Here is a 16,888-nt window from a genome sequence, read left to right as displayed (position 1 = left end):
CAATTTTCTTTGGAAAACCTCTCTTTATGTCTCTACAAGTGGATTTGACTTAGAGATAGGATTTTGAGTTTGATTTGCAAAAACAAACCAAGTGGTGGCAAAGGATGATCCATATATGCCAAAATTGAATCAAAATAAATTTGAGTTTTATTTGAAGTGATATTGCACTTGTTCTAGTTGCTTTATGTTGTGTTGGCATAAATCACCAAAAAGGGGGAGATTGAAAGGGAAATGTGCCCTTGGGCCATTTCTAAATATTTTGGTGATTGAGTGCCAACACAAGTGCTTAAATGTGAATCTATGCCCATGAATGGACAAAGTGCAAATCAAGAGCAAAGGTATGTTTCCATGTCCTAGTACATTGGTTTTGTGTACTAATATACTTGTCTAAGTATCAGAAACAGGAAGAAGAAGAAAAGAGGGGAGTTGGATGTGTACAGCCAAGAGGCGGTTTTGGTCTGGAGCACCGGACTGTCCGGTGGTGCACCGGACAGTGTCCGGTGGTGCACCGGACAGTGTCCGGTGCGCCAGACTGCCTTGAGCGAAGTGGTCGCTCTCGGGAATTCGCCGACGACGTACGGCGAAAATTCACCGGACTGTCCGGTGTGCACCGGACTGTCCGGTGAGCCAACGGTCGGCCGGGCCAACGGTCGGCCGCGCGATCCGCGCGCGACACGTGGCCGAGCCAACGGTCGGAAGGGGGCACCGGACTGTCCGGTGTGCACCGGACTGTCCGGTGCGCCAACGGCTCCCAGATCTGCAACGGTCGACTGCGCCGTTTAAGGAAAGAAATCGGGCACCGGACAGTGTCCGGTGTGCACCGGACTGTCCGGTGCGCCCGATGACAGAAGGCAAGATCAGCCTTCCAGAATTGCTCTCAACGGCTCCTAGCTGCCTTGGGGCTATAAAAGGGACCCCTAGGCGCATGGAGGAGAACACCAAGCATTCCTACAACATTCTTAAGCACCAAGACATCGATCTCGCCTTCATCTCCCAAACGAAGTACACGCAAGATCTGTTAAAGCGGTTTGGGATGAAGGACGCCAAGCCCGCAAAGACTCCGATGGGGACCGACGGACACACCGACCTCAACAAAGGAGGTAAGTCCGTTGATCAAAAAGCATACCGGTCAATGATAGGTTCTTTGCTTTACTTATGTGCTAGTAGACCGGATATTATGCTTAGCGTATGCATGTGTGCTAGATTTCAATCCGATCCTAAGGAGTGTCACTTAGTAGCGGTGAAGCGAATTCTAAGATATTTGGTTGCTACGCCTTGCTTCGGGCTCTGGTATCCAAAAGGGTCTACCTTTGACTTGGTTGGATACTCAGATTCCGACTATGCTGGATGTAAGGTCGATAGGAAGAGTACATCGGGGACGTGCCAATTCTTAGGAAGGTCCCTGGTGTCATGGAACTCTAAGAAACAAACTTCCGTTGCCCTATCCACCGCTGAGGCCGAGTATGTTGCCGCAGGACAGTGTTGCGCGCAACTACTTTGGATGAGGCAAACCCTCCGGGACTTTGGCTACAATCTGAGCAAAGTCCCACTCCTATGTGACAATGAGAGTGCTATCCGCATGGCGGAAAATCCTGTTGAACACAGCCGCACAAAGCACATAGACATCCGGCATCACTTTTTGAGAGACCACCAGCAAAAGGGAGATATCGAAGTGTTTCATGTTAGCACCGAGAACCAGCTAGCCGATATCTTTACCAAGCCTCTAGATGAGAAGACCTTTTGCAGGTTGCGTAGTGAGCTTAATGTCTTAGATTCGCGGAACTTGGATTGAATTGTAGCATACATGTGTTTATGCCTTTGATCATGTTCATTCTGCATTTTGTTGCTTATTGTGGTGCTCAAGTTGTACAAACACTCCCTGGATCTCACAAGTCCGTTGCAAAGTGATGCACAGTTTGAGGGGGAGATGTGTTACAACTTGACCCTTTGAGACTAACCGTATGCTTGAGTTTGCTTGTTTTAGTCTCAAAGGAGAATTAAAAGGGAAAAGGTGGACTTGGACCATGAAAGACTTCCACTGCACTCCGATGAGAGGGTAACTTATTCCAAGTTCATCTCATGTACTCTTATTGCCTTTGTATTCTTATTGAAGATTTTGGTGAGGCAATGGGGTTCTGGGGCCAAGATTGATCCCGTTTTGGTGCTTGATGCCAAAGGGGGAGAAAATAAAGGCCAAAGTGATAAATGGATCAGCTACCACTTGAGAGATCTTGAAAACAGTAGAATAGAGCTTTTGGTTTGTCAAATCTCTTTTGTTGTCTCTCTTGTCAAAAGTTGGCTTCTTGTGGGGAGAAGTATTGATTATGGGAAAAAGGGGGAGTTTTTGGAATCTTGAATCAATTTTCTTTGGAAAACCTCTCTTTATGTCTCTACAAGTGGATTTGACTTAGAGATAGGATTTTGAGTTTGATTTGCAAAAACAAACCAAGTGGTGGCAAAGGATGATCCATATATGCCAAAATTGAATCAAAATAAATTTGAGTTTTATTTGAAGTGATATTGCACTTGTTCTAGTTGCTTTATGTTGTGTTGGCATAAATCACCAAAAAGGGGGAGATTGAAAGGAAAATGTGCCCTTGGGCCATTTCTAAGTATTTTGGTGATTGAGTGCCAACACAAGTGCTTAAATGTGAATCTATGCCCATGAATGGACAAAGTGCAAATCAAGAGCAAAGGTATGTTTCCATGTCCTAGTACATTGGTTTTGTGTACTAATATACTTGTCTAAGTATCAGAAACAGGAAGAAGAAGAAAAGAGGGGAGTTGGCTGTGTACAGCCAAGAGGCGGTTTTGGTCTGGAGCACCGGACTGTCCGGTGGTGCACCGGATAGTGTCCGGTGGTGCAGACTGCCTCCAGCGAAGTGGTCGCTCTCGGGAATTCGCCGACGGTGTACGACTAAAATTCACCGGACTGTCCGGTGTGCACCGGACTGTCCGGTGAGCCAACGGTCGGCCGCGCGATCCGCGCACGACACGTGGCCGAGCCAACGGTCGGAAGGGGGCACCGGACTGTCCGGTGTGCACCGGACTGTCCGGTGCGCCAACGGCTCCCAGATCTGCAACGGTCGACTGCGCCGTTTAAGGAAAGAAATCGGGCACCGGACAGTGTCCGGTGTGCACCGGACTGTCCGGTGCGCCCGATGACAGAAGGCAAGATCAGCCTTCCAGAATTGCTCTCAACGGCTCCTAGCTGCCTTGGGGCTATAAAAGGGACCCCTAGGCGCATGGAGGAGAACACCAAGCATTCCTACAACATTCCTAAGCACCAAGACATCGATTCCACGCATTTGGTTCATTGTGATAGCATCTAGAGCTCTTGTTGAGTTGTGAACTCATTGAGTTGTGTTGCGAGCTCTTGTTGCGACTTGTGTGCGTGCTGTTGCTCTGATTTTGAGTCTTGTGTGCGTTGCTAGTTCTCCCTTACTTCGTATTTCTTTGTGAATCTTAAGTGTAAGGGCGAGAGGCTCCAAAGTGTGGAGATTCCTAGCAAACGGGATATTGAAAGGCAAAGCAAAACACCGTGGTATTCAAGTTGGTCTTTGGACCGCTTGAGAGGGGTTGATTGCAACCCTCGTCCGTTGGGACGCCACAACGTGGAGTAGGCAAGCGTTGGTCTTGGCCGAACCACGGGATAAACCACTGTGTCATCTCTGTGTTTGATCTCTTGTGGTATTGTGTTTTGCTGAGACTCCTTTCTAGCCACTTGGCAATCATTGTGCTAACACTTAACAAGTTTTTGTGGCTATAAGTTTAAGTTTTTACAGGATCACCTATTCACCCCCCCCCCCTCTAGGTGCTCTCACCCTCTGCCTCGCATCGATCAAATTGTGGACTCCACTGCTGGGTGTGAAACCCTGTCTTTCCTCGATGCCTACTCAGGCTATCACCAAATTAAGATGAAAGAGTCCGACCAGCTCGCGACTTCTTTTATCACACCTTTTGGCATGTATTGTCACATTACAATGCCATTTGGCTTGAGGAATGCAGGCACCACCTACCAGAGGTGCATGAACCATGTGTTCGGAGAACACATCGGCAGAACGGTCGAGGCTTACGTCGATGACATCGTTGTCAAGACGAAGAAAGCCTCCGACCTCCTCTCCGACCTTGAAACGACATTCAAGTGTCTGAGAGCGAAAGGTGTGAAACTCAACCCCGAGAAGTGTGTCTTCGGAGTCCCCCGAGGCATGCTCCTGGGGTTCATCGTCTTCGAGCGGGGCATAGAGGCCAACCCGGAGAAAATCGCGGCCATCACCAACATGGGACCAATCAAAGATTTAAAAGGAGTACAAAGGGTCATGGGATGCCTTGCGGCTCTGAGCCGCTTCATCTCACGCCTTGGCGAAAAAGGATTGCCCCTATACCGCCTCTTAAGGAAGGCCAAGTGCTTCACTTGGACCCCCGAGGCCGAGGAAGCCCTCGGAAACTTAAAGGCACTCCTTACAAATGCGCCCGTCTTGGTGCCCCCCGCTGCAGGAGAAGCCCTCTTGATCTACATAGCCGCAACCACTCAAGTGGTCAGCGCTGCGGTCGTAGTCGAGAGACGAGAAGAAGGGCACACACTGCTCGTCCAGAGGCCAGTCTACTTCATCAGCGAAGTGCTATCCGAGACCAAAGTCCGCTACCCGCAGATCCAGAAGCTGCTCTACGCAGTGATTCTGACACGGCGGAAGCTGCGACACTACTTCGAGTCTCATCCGGTTACTGTGGTGTCATCTTTACCCCTGGGAGAAATCATCTAGAGCCGAGAGGCCTCGGGTAGGATAGAGAAATGGGCAGTGGAACTCATGGGCGAAACACTTTCATTTGCCCCTCGGAAGGCCATAAAATCCCAAGTCTTGGCCGACTTCCTAGCTGAATGGACTGACACCCAGTTACCGACGGCCCCAATCCAACCCGAACTTTGGACCATGTACTTCGATGGGTCGCTGATGAAAACCGGAGCAGGCGCGGGCTTGCTCTTCATCTCACCCCTCGGAGAACATGTACGTTATGTACTGCGCCTCCATTTCCTGGCATCAAACAACGTGGCCGAGTACGAGGCCTTGGTTAACGGCCTGCGCATCACCGTCGAGCTAGGGGTTCGGCGCCTCGACGCTCGTGGCGACTCGCAGCTCGTCATTGACCAGGTCATGAAGAACTCCCACTGCCGCGATCGAAAAATGGAGGCCTACTGCGACGAAGTTCGGCGCTTGGAAGACAAGTTCTACGGGCTGGAACTCAACCACGTTGCTCGACGGTACAACGAAACCGCAGATGAGCTGGCGAAAATAGCCTTGGGGCGAGCGGCGGTTCCCCCGAACGTCTTCTCCGAGGATATATATCAGCCATCCGTCAAAATCAACGACGCGCCCGAGCCTGAGGAGCCTTCGGCCCAGCCCGAGGTACCCGCGACCGCCGAGGGTGAGGCCCTGCGTGTCGAGGGGGAGCGGAATGGGGTCATACCAGTTCCGAACTGGCAGACCCCATACCTGGAATATCTCCTCTGAGGAGAGCTACCCCTCGATAGGGCCGAAGCTCGGCGACTGGCTCGGCGCGCCAAGTCGTTCGTTTTGCTGGGTGATGAAAAGGAGTTGTACCACCGTATCCCCTCGGGCATTCTCCAGCGATGCATATCCATTGCCCAAGGACAAGAGCTGTTACAAGAAATACACTCGGGGGCTTATGGTCACCATGTAGCACCTCGAGCCCTCGTTGGAAACGTTTTCCGACAAGGTTTCTACTGGCCAACCGCAGTGGCCGATGCCACTAGGATTGTACGCTCCTGCCAGGGGTGTCAATTCTACGTGCGACAGATGCACCTGCCCGCTCAGGCACTGCAGACAATACCTATCACTTGGTCGTTTGTCGTGTGGGGTCTGGACCTCATCGGCCCCTTGCAGAAGGCACCCGGAGGCTTCACGCACCTGCTGGTCGCCATCGACAAATTCTCCAAATGGATCGAGGTCCGACCCTTAACCAGCATCAGGTCCGAGCAGGCGGTGGCGTTCTTCACCAATATCATCCATCGCTTTGGAGTCCCAAATTCCATCATCACCGACAATGGCACACAGTTCACCGGGAAAAAGTTCATGGACTTCTGCGAGGACCACCACATCCGTGTGGACTGGGCCGCCGTAGCTTACCTGATGACAAATGGGCAGGTGGAGCGCGCCAACGGTACGATTTTGCAGGGACTAAAACCGAGGATCTACAATGACCTCAACAAGTTTGGCAAGCGATGGATGAAAGAGCTACCCTCGGTGATCTGGAGTCTGAGGACGACGTCGAGCCGGGCCACAGGCTTTACGTCGTTTTTCCTAGTCTATGGGGCCGAGGCTATCTTACCCACGGACTTGGAATACGGTTCCCCGAGGATAAAGGCGTACGACGACCGAGGCAACTAGACCAGCCGAGAAGATTCCTTGGACCAGCTGGAAGAGGCCCGGGACGTGGCCTTACTACACTTGGCGCGGTATCAGCAGTCTCTGCGACGCTACCACGCCCGAAAGGTTCAGCCCCGAGGCTTCCAAGTGGGAGACTTGGTGCTTCGGCTGCGACAAGATGCCCGAGGGCACCACAAGCTTACTCCTCCCTGGGAGGGGCCGTTCATCATCGCCAAAGTTCTGAAGCCCAAGACATACAAGCTGGCCAACGATTAAGGCGAGGTCTACAACAACGCTTGGAACATCGAACAGCTACGTCGCTTCTTCCCTTAAAATGTTTCAAGTCATTCATGTTCCTCGTTTTTTCCTTACATACATAAAAAAGTCTAACCGTCAAGGAAGGATCAGCCTTGCCTCGGTAAAGCCTGACCCTCCCTCGGGGGCTAGAAGGGGGGACCCCCCTCTGCGTCAAAATTTTCTTCGGAAAAGTTTTCTACCAAGAAAAGTTTTCTACCAAAACAAACTCTCGTGCTTTTCGACTATATCGGTAACGGAACCCTGAAAACGAGTGGGAGATACCTTGAACGGCAAGGCCGACCGAGCCGAGGGACTCCTACGCCTCCGGGATACGGATACCTCACTCGTCACCTTCCGCGAAAAGTAAATCACGCTCGGATAAGCGGTTCTGCTATCGAACAAATCCTAATGCTCGGGTAGAAAACGACTTTCGTGCTTTCGACTGTATCGATAGCAGGATCCTACAAACGGGTGATAGAGCACGTAAGCGGCAAGGCCGACCGAGCCGAGGGACTCCTACACCTCTGGGATACGGATACCTCACTCATCACCTTCCGCGAAAAGTAACTCACGCTCGGATAAGCGGTCCTGCTACCGAACAAGTCCTAACGCTCGGGTAGAAAACGACTTTCGGGCATTTTCGACTATATCGATACCAGGATCCTACAAATGGGCGAGAGAGCACGTAAGCGGCAAGGCCGACCGAGCCGAGGGACTCCTACGCCTCCGGGATACGGATACCTCACTCATCACCTTTCGCGAAAAGTAACTCTCGCTCGGATAATGCGATTCTGCTACCGACGAACAAGTCCTAAATACTCGAAACGAAAGGAAAGAAAACACAGCTTTATAATCCAAAAGCTAAATATGTTTAGGCCTCAGCGGCCGCAAAAAACATACGCATACTTCAGACGAACTGTTCATCCAGGCTCAAACATCAGCAGGGGGAGGAGCAGCACCCTCGGCGTCGTTTCCACCCTCGGCGGAATCTGGCCCAGCCTCAAACGGCGATGCGAGCAGACGCCTCGGCCAGCCGCTCCGTAGCCTTAGCCAGCTGTCCCCCGAGGATCTTAGCCCGGCTCACGGCTTCGGCAGCTTGGCCCCGGGATTGATCCCGCTCACGGGTGATCTGGTCAAACCCCAGCTGCCGCTGCTGCGTCTCCTCGGCCTGGGAAGCCACCTGCTCCCGCGCCGAGAAAAGCCTCTGTCCGAGCTGACACCGCCTCTGTCCACGCCACCGCTGCCTTCAGCTTCGGCTCACCGCAGAGCGGCCGAAGGTTCTAAAACCGGGCGAGAGAGACCTTGAACGGCAAGGCCGACCGAGCCGAGAGAATCCTACGCCTCCGGGATACGGATACCTCACTCGTCACCTTCCGTGAGAAGTAACTCGCGCTCGGTTAAGTGGTTCAGCTACCGACGGGCAAGTCTTAAGGCTCGAAACGAGGAAGAAGCACGACTTTATACTCAAATACCCAAATGTTCATGCCTCAGCGGCTACGAACAACAAACACACGTACTCGAGATATCTACGCTACATAGATGTCGGCAGCGCCCTCGGTGACTTTCCCGACCTACAACGGATATCTCAGTACTGGGAGCAATCACATTTTGCTCTTACATTCCCTAACGAACGGGACTCCAGCTCCATTCCCGTGGGAATGGACAACCTCCACACCAGCAACGCGGCAACGATCTCCGTCTCGGGCGGCTAGACAGCAGCAGTGATGGCCTCAGGGCAAATGCTACTGCTGAAGGGCCTTCGTTCACGTCCCTCACGGAGGACGAGAACCATCCATTAAAGCCGAAGAGCCGGAGGCCTGGAGCGTAGGTGGTGCTGACGGTCTCGTCGGCGGTGACAACCGCTTGTGCAAGAGGAAGCCTCACCTATGGCGACCACCACCTCAGCACCGACGACAGCGGCCACCTGCCTTCCAACACCGCACCGGCGAACAGCGGCCGCCCCAAAGCGCCCCGGCAGGTCCTCACTCTCGTCCTCGCCGAGGCCGTCCCAGAACACGAGTACCGCCCTCGCGGCGTACGACGTGTTGAGCGACCCCCAGGTGCAGCCGACGGTGCAAGGAGGACCTGGACGTGGCCGGCCCGCGCGCGACACGACCGCCGCCCGGGTGGAGGACGGAAAGCTGCACCCTGGCCAGGGGGCAGCAGTTCGCCTTCCCCCGCATGGCTAGAGGACGTCACCTCCGCAGGGCTGGAGGATGCTCTTCCCCTCCGAATGCGGGAGGAAGAAGCGGGTCACCAGCCCACGCGGGAGGCAGAACCCAGCTCGGTGCGCTCCTCCACCTCAGCCCGGATGACGAAGATCCGTGAAGCTGAGGGCGGGGCGGAGGCCGCAGCCCGGCTTGCTTCTCCCCACCACAAGGCTGGTGATCATCCCTACGGATGACCATTGGTGAGGGAATGCAGTCTGGCTGCATGACGAAAATCCTTGAAGCCGAGCGACGACGGGAGAGCGCCAACCCCCATGAGCTCGCGCTCCTCAAACAGCAGCAAGAAGAAAGCCGCGCAGGTGCGCCCCATTCGGGGGCTCGGAAGGTGGAAGGGAGCAATGTAAGAGAGGAGTGCGAAGGCATGGCTACTGCCCGGAGGATCGATCCCCTTTTATAGGCAGATCTCCTCACTTACACCCCCAAGCGTCACGGGCAAAGTCTCCACCAACGTGCTCCAGGGTTCCCACCTTGCGACATGGGGGCTTGGTCCCACACGTCATGAGAGCTGACCCGAAACGCGAAGGAGGCAAACCGCCGCACGCGAAGCATGTAACTGCCCTGCGGTTACAAGCGTTCCCTCATCCTCGCCAGAATCAGCGGACGAAAGGGCGAGCCACCACGCAGGGAGCATGCAACCGCACCGCGGTTATGCACCCTTTCGGCTCCGCCACACCCGGTGGACCGGCACGAACGCTTGGTCCCACCTATCATGTAACCGACACGATGGTCACTACGTGCAAGGAAACCGCACCGCCACCTGCGCCAATGATGCGCCTTCTCGACTGCGGAACCAGTGCCGCGACTCGATGCAGCCCCGCGCGTGACCCAACAGTACCAATTAAGTGCAGCGATCATGGGTCAGTCAGCCGCGGGGGTAGGCGCGACAGTTGATATGGCCAAAAGCGGACCGGCAATAACTGCTACAATAGACGAGCGGAAGCAGCAGTCAAATCACCCCCAGGCTCGCGTCCTTTCCTGAAGCGGCTGGGGGGGCCTCTCCCACGGCGTAAGGACGACGCGCCCGTGCCCCGTTCCTCGAATGGCCCGCGCATGCGCAACAGACGCCCCACAAATCGCCCGTCCCGTCGCATTAACTCCTTGGCAGAGCAAGCGACACCTTTGGCAGGCGAAGCGAGCGACGTTTCACCTTCGCTATAATGGCCGCGTCAAAAAAGGTGCGCCACGCTATTTAAATTCAGATCCTTTTCTGTTTCCTCTCTCTCTCTCTCTTGCCGCTGGGACCGAGAAAGGGGATATTTCGAAAAGGATCCTTCTCCGCGAAGGAAACGGGCCCCCGAGCCCTCCTACTGATCAGGGGTTCGAAGGCTGGCCCCTCGGAAGGGTTCGACAGCCGCCCCAGAGCACTCGGGCTCCGCGCCCATTACTGCTCAGGGGTTCGAAGGTTGGCCCCTCGAAAGGGTTCGACAGCCGCCCCAGAACACGCAGAGTGAGGGATGACCCTGGGTACGTCCAATACATGGCCGAGGCTCGGGCTACACTCCCAAGGTACCCTAGGACATTTCCGAGACCAGCGGGAACGATTTGTGATGGAATCCTACCGGAGGGAGGCACCGAGCCCTCGGACCCTATCGAAATGGGTCTGAGTCCAGCAAATCCCCTGCAGGTACTTTTGGAGCGCGCCTCTGGGCCACTAGCCAACCCCTAACGAACGGGGCACGGGCGTCCATTCGGATCACCCATTAGCAACTCACCGGAAACGCCATGATCAGTGCCCTCCGAGGGTAACGTGGCGCTTTCCCCCCTTCCTCCTTGCGAAAAGGCGACGAAGGGGCGTATAATAAAAGTCGAGACAGTTCTTGATCGTCCTCTCGCTCCGTGCAGAGGCTCGGGGGCTGCCCTCGCACCCGGCTGCGGCCAAAACTGTTGACAGCGTCAATGAACCAGCTCAAAAACTCGGAGCCTGACCATGCACCCGAGCTGCGGCCAGGCCGCATGAGGGAACGACCAGGCCGACCGAGGCATCACAACACGAATTAAGACCTCAGAGGAGTCAGACCACTCCTCCGAGGCCTCGGGGGCTACACCCGGCGGGTGCGCTCGCGCACACCCACCAAAACGAAACATAACCAAGAAAGGCTGGTCCTCTCGCAAAAAGCCGACAGAGCCTCCAAGCGAGTGCCTACACTCCCTTCGAGGCTCGGGGGCTACTGTCGGGTATCGTAATTAGAGGTACCCCCAACACTCCTAAACACGGCTTGTAAACACCTTCAGAGCAAACCATGAAGGCTTACAGTTCGGGTCAAAGTCAAAGCTTCGTCTACCAAGGGACGCGATCTCGCCTCGCCCGAGCCCGGCCTCGGACGGGAACAGTGGTCCCGGACGAGTTCACGTCTCGCCCGAAGATCTCCTCAGGCAGTGAGCGCATCCACGGCTCAGCCAAAGGCATGCCTTGTCGTGCAAGCGACCTTGGTCAAATCGCCTTACCGGCCGACCGTATTGCATGCGCATTTAATACTGGGATCGCCTGACACCTTATCCTGACACGCGCGCCTCAGTTGGCAAGGTCGAAGTGACCGCAGTCACTGCACCCTTTCACTGACCGATCTGACAGGAGAGCAGCGCCGCCCGCCCCGCTCCGGTTGCTGTGCCAACCACCCGGGCGAAACCGGCAATGGCCAAGTTCAGCCTCGGGCGCAACAGGAAGCTCCGCCTCGCCCGACCCCAGGCCTCGGCCTCGGGAGGAGATCTCCGCCTCGCCCGACCCCAAAGCTCGGCCTCAGCCTCGGCTTCGGGAGGAGATCTCCGCCTCGCCCGACCCCAGGGCTCGGCCTTGGCCTCGGCCTCGGGAAGAGTCACGCCCTCGCCCGACCGTGGGCCTCGTTCCCGGCCTCAGCCTCGGAGGAGCCGCCGCCTCGCCCGACCTCAGGCTCAGATCGACCGCGCCACAAGGGACACATCATCACCCTACTCCTGGCTAGCTCAGGATACGAAGGAACAAGACCGACGTCCCATCGAGCTTACCCCGGTAACAGGCAATGATGGTTCCCCGCATGCGTCCATGACGTCGGTGGTTCTTAAACCCCCTACGGAAGCAAGGAGACGTCAGCAAGATCCATGCAGCGCCAACAGCTTTGCTTCTACAGGGCTCATGCACTTCTCCGACGGACACATTAACACGTGCGTAGTGACCAGGAACTTCCCCGCTGGCCACGTAGCGCATAGCTACATCCCCATTGCACAGCTGGGCCATCTCCTTATGACTATAAAAGGGGATGTCCAGGAAGGGGGGAGGGGAGGACAACATACAAGCATACGAACAACGTACGAACACACGGACGCACGGTAGGAGAGACGAGTAGACGCACGACAAAGGGACGGGAGAAGACGAGCAGGGCCGGACCCTCTCTCTCTCCCTCTCTCTCGCCCTCGCTCCCTCGCAACGCTTGTAACCCCTACTACGAGCACCCTGGTGCAGGATAATACAAGGCTTATTCCCCCACTTGTGTTCCATCTCGCACCAACCCATATAGGCAGGGGCACGCAACGACAAATTTACTCGTCGGTCCAGGGACCTCCCGGGTCCGAAACGCCGACATCCTGTGTGACACGTACTAAACTTTGGTCCCTAAATCAAACACCCCTTAACAAAACAACGGATGGCAACTAGTCAGCAATGAGAATGCCGCAAAGTCCAGCCTAGAGATGTACAATAGGATGGCAACTAGTCAGCAGATCTTAACAAAAACATAGTTTATATAAGGTGATGGAAGGGATTTTATTTATGGCGATGGAGGGATTTTATATATAGCGGATGATTTTATATATAGCGGCTGGGTGGCCGACTTCAACGGGTGGAAAGGGGGATTTTATATATAGCGGCTGATTTTATATATTCTTCCCAATATCTGCGTTCCAGTGTTAATTTAACATGGCTAAGCTAATGCATGTCAAGTGAAATTCAGAGGGCCACCCCTTCATCATTCTTGTTCTTGTCTGTTCAACGCCCCATCATTCTTTTTCTTATCTGTCCTTTTTCAGGTCAGGCCATGTTCTTCAGACTCCTATTCAACTTCAAGGTTGGGCGATGACAATTGCGAGTGAAGCAGAAAAAATAGTCATCCTGTACTTTGGACGTACTAGAGGAAATGTTTAGAGCTAGTTTAAAAACACCGTTTTCTAATGGATTCTTATTTTCTCAAGAGAAAAATAAACTAATTTCACTTGGTAAAATTAAAATCCTTGTGAAAATAAGGTTCCCAAGCTAACGCTTAATACCAGGTTACTCCTTCCCCTTTTTGCAGGTGACGGCGTGGTTTCGCATGAGCATATACAGAACTTTGTGACTCCATACTACTGTTCCTGTATTCTTTTGAATGTTTACTTTTTTTGGAAACTACATTTTATACAAATTTAATATATTCCTTTATTATCTTTTGAACAATCCAGGTTACCATCAAGAAGCATCCTTCAAGAAATACCAGCGCGCAGAATTTTTGGCTGTAGTACATATTTGGGACGCTCTTCAATTTCTGTGCAGGACTTCGATGCTGTCATGAACAAGTTAGTGAAGATTTTTTTTTTACTAGTGCTTCATTCATGTCACCTGTTACATGTCACATCGGTGCTGCATCAGGATCAGGCAAACACCGTCGCGGATGACTGAGTTGGCGGTAGGAGAGGTATGCGGACAAGGTTTGGTTTTAGTGGATCCTGTTGGGCCGGATTTGGCCTTGTAATCTCAATTGTTAGACTTTGTTAATCTCTGGTATTGGGCCGTATTGTGGCCGTGTATTCGTGGGCGGGTCAGCCACACGTATAAGAGGCAAATATCTGCGCTGAAGAAGGTATCGAAGAACAGAAACCAAATATCCATACCTCTGTCTGCTTCTCTTGCCTGTGTTCTTTTCCTTTCTTCTCTCTCCTCTCCGGTGTGATATTGACCATTTCATTTGAAATTTTGAATGCATCAGGTGCAGAGGCTTTTTCCATGGCTACTCGTTTATGACAATTTTGATGATTCGTAACCATGCTCTGAGTCTTAGGTACGAACGGTTGGATCATATTAGTTGTTTTCACTGTTGCCCTGCTGGACTTAGCTGCATCCTTCTTGTTTTTTTCCCAGTCAAATCAAATATTTATATTTGCTTTGCAGTAGAATTGCTGTATCAATGGTGATGGAATATGATGACAATGTTCTCAAGGTACTCGCTACTATCTTTTCAGTTACATGGGTGCGTAAACAATGGTCTGAATCTCAGCAGCTTATTTCGAGGTTAAATGAATGTATAGTAATCTAATCACTATCTTTTCTACAAACGCCAGTATGTTGGCTGTTGTCCCAACTGGGAGTTGTTATTTTGCAGCCCAATAGTAAATAGTAGCTTGTTCTAGGTAGAAAGTTCATTATTCAGTGGTATATCTTTGGTTGCCGGGGCAATTACAAATATTTAGTATATCAATTGCTCCAGTAGTAAAGTTTTTCTATGGTATATTTTGTGTTGTCCTAGTAATCAAATATTGAAATAGGATAATCATGAAACTACTCGTCAGTTTTATTTATAAGAAAATGTTGTTCATTGTTGTGGGAAAAAGGGGCAAAATAGAAAAGAAAGGAAAACTAACTGATGCTTTGCCAGCCGGGTGGACGACCGCGGACCGCGCACGCTCGAACCTTGCCGTCGCCGGCGGCCATGCTGCCCTTGGGGTGGGCCTCGCCGCGTCGCGCATCGCGCTGATGCCTTGGCGCCTTGCCGCCGTTGCACAGGTGCGCTGTGCGCTCGTATCTCTGGCCCACCGCTTTCCAAGCGCGTCCGCGCCGCCGTGTGTACTTGCATCCGGCCACGCTTGTCTATCTTCTGATCTTACACAGCACGAGAAATCATGCTGTACGAGCCAGAACTTACGTACAAAACCCCACTATAATAAAACCGGAATCCCGTTCGTCTAATCTTCTCACACAACACAACACAACACAGTTTCGTCGCAAAAACACCATGGAGACCAGCTGGCTCCTCCTCTCCGGCGCCCTCCTGCTTTCACTCCTCGTCCTGCGCCTCCACGCCAAGAACCGCCGCCTGCCGCCAGGTCCTCCGGCCGTGCCGCTATTCGGCAACCTGCTGTGGCTGAGGAACTCTGCGGTGCAAGTGGAGCCCCTCCTGCTGAAGCTCTTCAAGCGGTACGGCCCCGTCGTCACGCTCCGGATGGGCTCCCAACTGACCATCTTCGTGGCCGATCGCCGCCTCGCGCACGCCGCGCTCCTGGGCGCCGGCGCCGTCACGATGGCGAACAGGCCGCAGGCCGCCACGAGCTCGCTCCTGGGCGTCAGCGACAACATCATCACCCGCACCGACTACGGGCCCGTGTGGCGCCTCCTGCGCCGCAACCTCGTCGCCGAGACGCTGCACCCGTCGCGCGTCAGGCTGTTCGCGCCCGCGCGCGCCTGGGTGCGCGGCGTCCTCATGGACAAGCTGCGGGCGGGTGGTGCCGCCGGGGACGACGAGCCGCGCGACGTCATGGAGGCGTTCCGGTACACCATGTTCTGCCTCCTCGTGATCATGTGCTTCGGCGAGCGGCTCGACGAGCCCGCGGTGCGCGCCATCCAGGACGCCGAGCGTAAATGGCTGCTCTACATCTCCCAGCAGATGAGCGTCTTCTTCTTCTTCCCGTCCGTCACCAGGCACGTCTTCCGCGGCCGCCTGCAGACCGCGCGCGCCCTGCACCGGCGCCAGACGGAGCTCTTCGTGCCGCTGATCAACGCTCGGCGCGAGTACAAGCGGCTCGCCAAGGACGGCCAGGCGCCGGAGAGGGAGACCACGTTCCAGCACTCGTACGTGGACACCCTGCTCGACATTACGCTCCCCGACGAGGAGGGCCACCGCCCGCTCACCGACGACGAGATCGTCAGGCTCTGCTCCGAGTTCTTCACCGCCGGCACCGACACCACCTCCACGGGCCTGCAGTGGATCATGGCCGAGCTGGTAAAGAACCCGGCCGTCCAAGATCGGCTCTACGCGGAGATCAAGGCTACATGCGGCGATGGCGACGCCGAGGCGGTCTCGGAGGAGGCCGTGCACGGGATGCCAATATGCCATACCTTAAGGCGGTGATCCTGGAGGGACTGCGCAAGCACCCGCCGGGCCACTTCGTGCTGCCGCACAAGGCTGCGGAGGACATGGACGTCGGCGGTTACCTGATCCCCAAGGACGCGACGGTGAACTTCATGGTGGCAGTGATGGGACGGGACGAGCAGGAGTGGGAGAGGCCGATGGAGTTCGTCCCGGAACGGTTCCTGGAGGGCGGCGACGGCGCGGAGGTGGACTTGACGGGAATCAAGGGGATTAGGATGATGCCGTTCGGCGTGGGGCGGAGGATCTGCGCCGGAATGTCTATCGCCATGCTGCACCTCGAGTACTTCGTGGCCAGCATGGTGAGGGAGTTCGAGTGGAAAGAAGCGCCCGGCCACGAGGTGGAGTTCGACGAGAAGCGCGAGTTCACCACCGTCATGAAGAAGCCGCTGCGCCCGCGTCTCGTGCCAAGGAGTTGATCGGACATAAGACTTCAATAGTGAACTTTTTGGACAAATTAATAAAGTAGACGGTCTAGCAGCTCGTCTAATAGCAGATCATGGAGTTACTAAAATATACTACACCTAAATTAGTGTCTTGTTCTTGTTTTCTACATTATTTTTAACTTTTCTTTTCTAATAATGTAATTTATTTCCTGAAATACATGATTTAGTGTTTAACGATTGAAGCTCAATTTTTTTTGTTCTCTAAGAGTAATTCTAAGAGGTGCCGCATATCAATGCCAATAGCGTTTTTAGCTTCCAAACTCCATCATTCTCGCCTCCAAGAGACTGCTATTTCTTTCCCCATTTTTTTGGCTTCCCACAAAGGCAACTGTTGGGGGCCTTCGTCCTCCGAAGGTCCTCAACAATATAACTTAACAATGTTTTTCAAGTATGGTTTATGGACAGATATCTTCGGATTTATGATAAAAGCATACACGATAAGGAGC

The 16,888-nt window shown here is 53.8% G+C and overlaps 1 pseudogene; it reads left to right on the top strand.

Moving 5' to 3' along the window:
• The first annotated feature begins 14,843 nt into the window (after window positions 1-14,843).
• LOC103647768 (cytochrome P450 89A2-like) lies at window positions 14,844-16,616 on the top strand (annotated as a pseudogene).
• Window positions 16,617-16,888: the final 272 nt, after the last annotated feature.

This window comes from Zea mays, chromosome 2 (genome assembly GCF_902167145.1).
Source record: "Zea mays cultivar B73 chromosome 2, Zm-B73-REFERENCE-NAM-5.0, whole genome shotgun sequence".
Classification (NCBI taxonomy): domain Eukaryota; kingdom Viridiplantae; phylum Streptophyta; class Magnoliopsida; order Poales; family Poaceae; genus Zea; species Zea mays.
The sequence above is the reverse complement of the archived record's forward strand: the minus strand, read 5'-3'. Positions and strand labels throughout refer to the sequence as shown.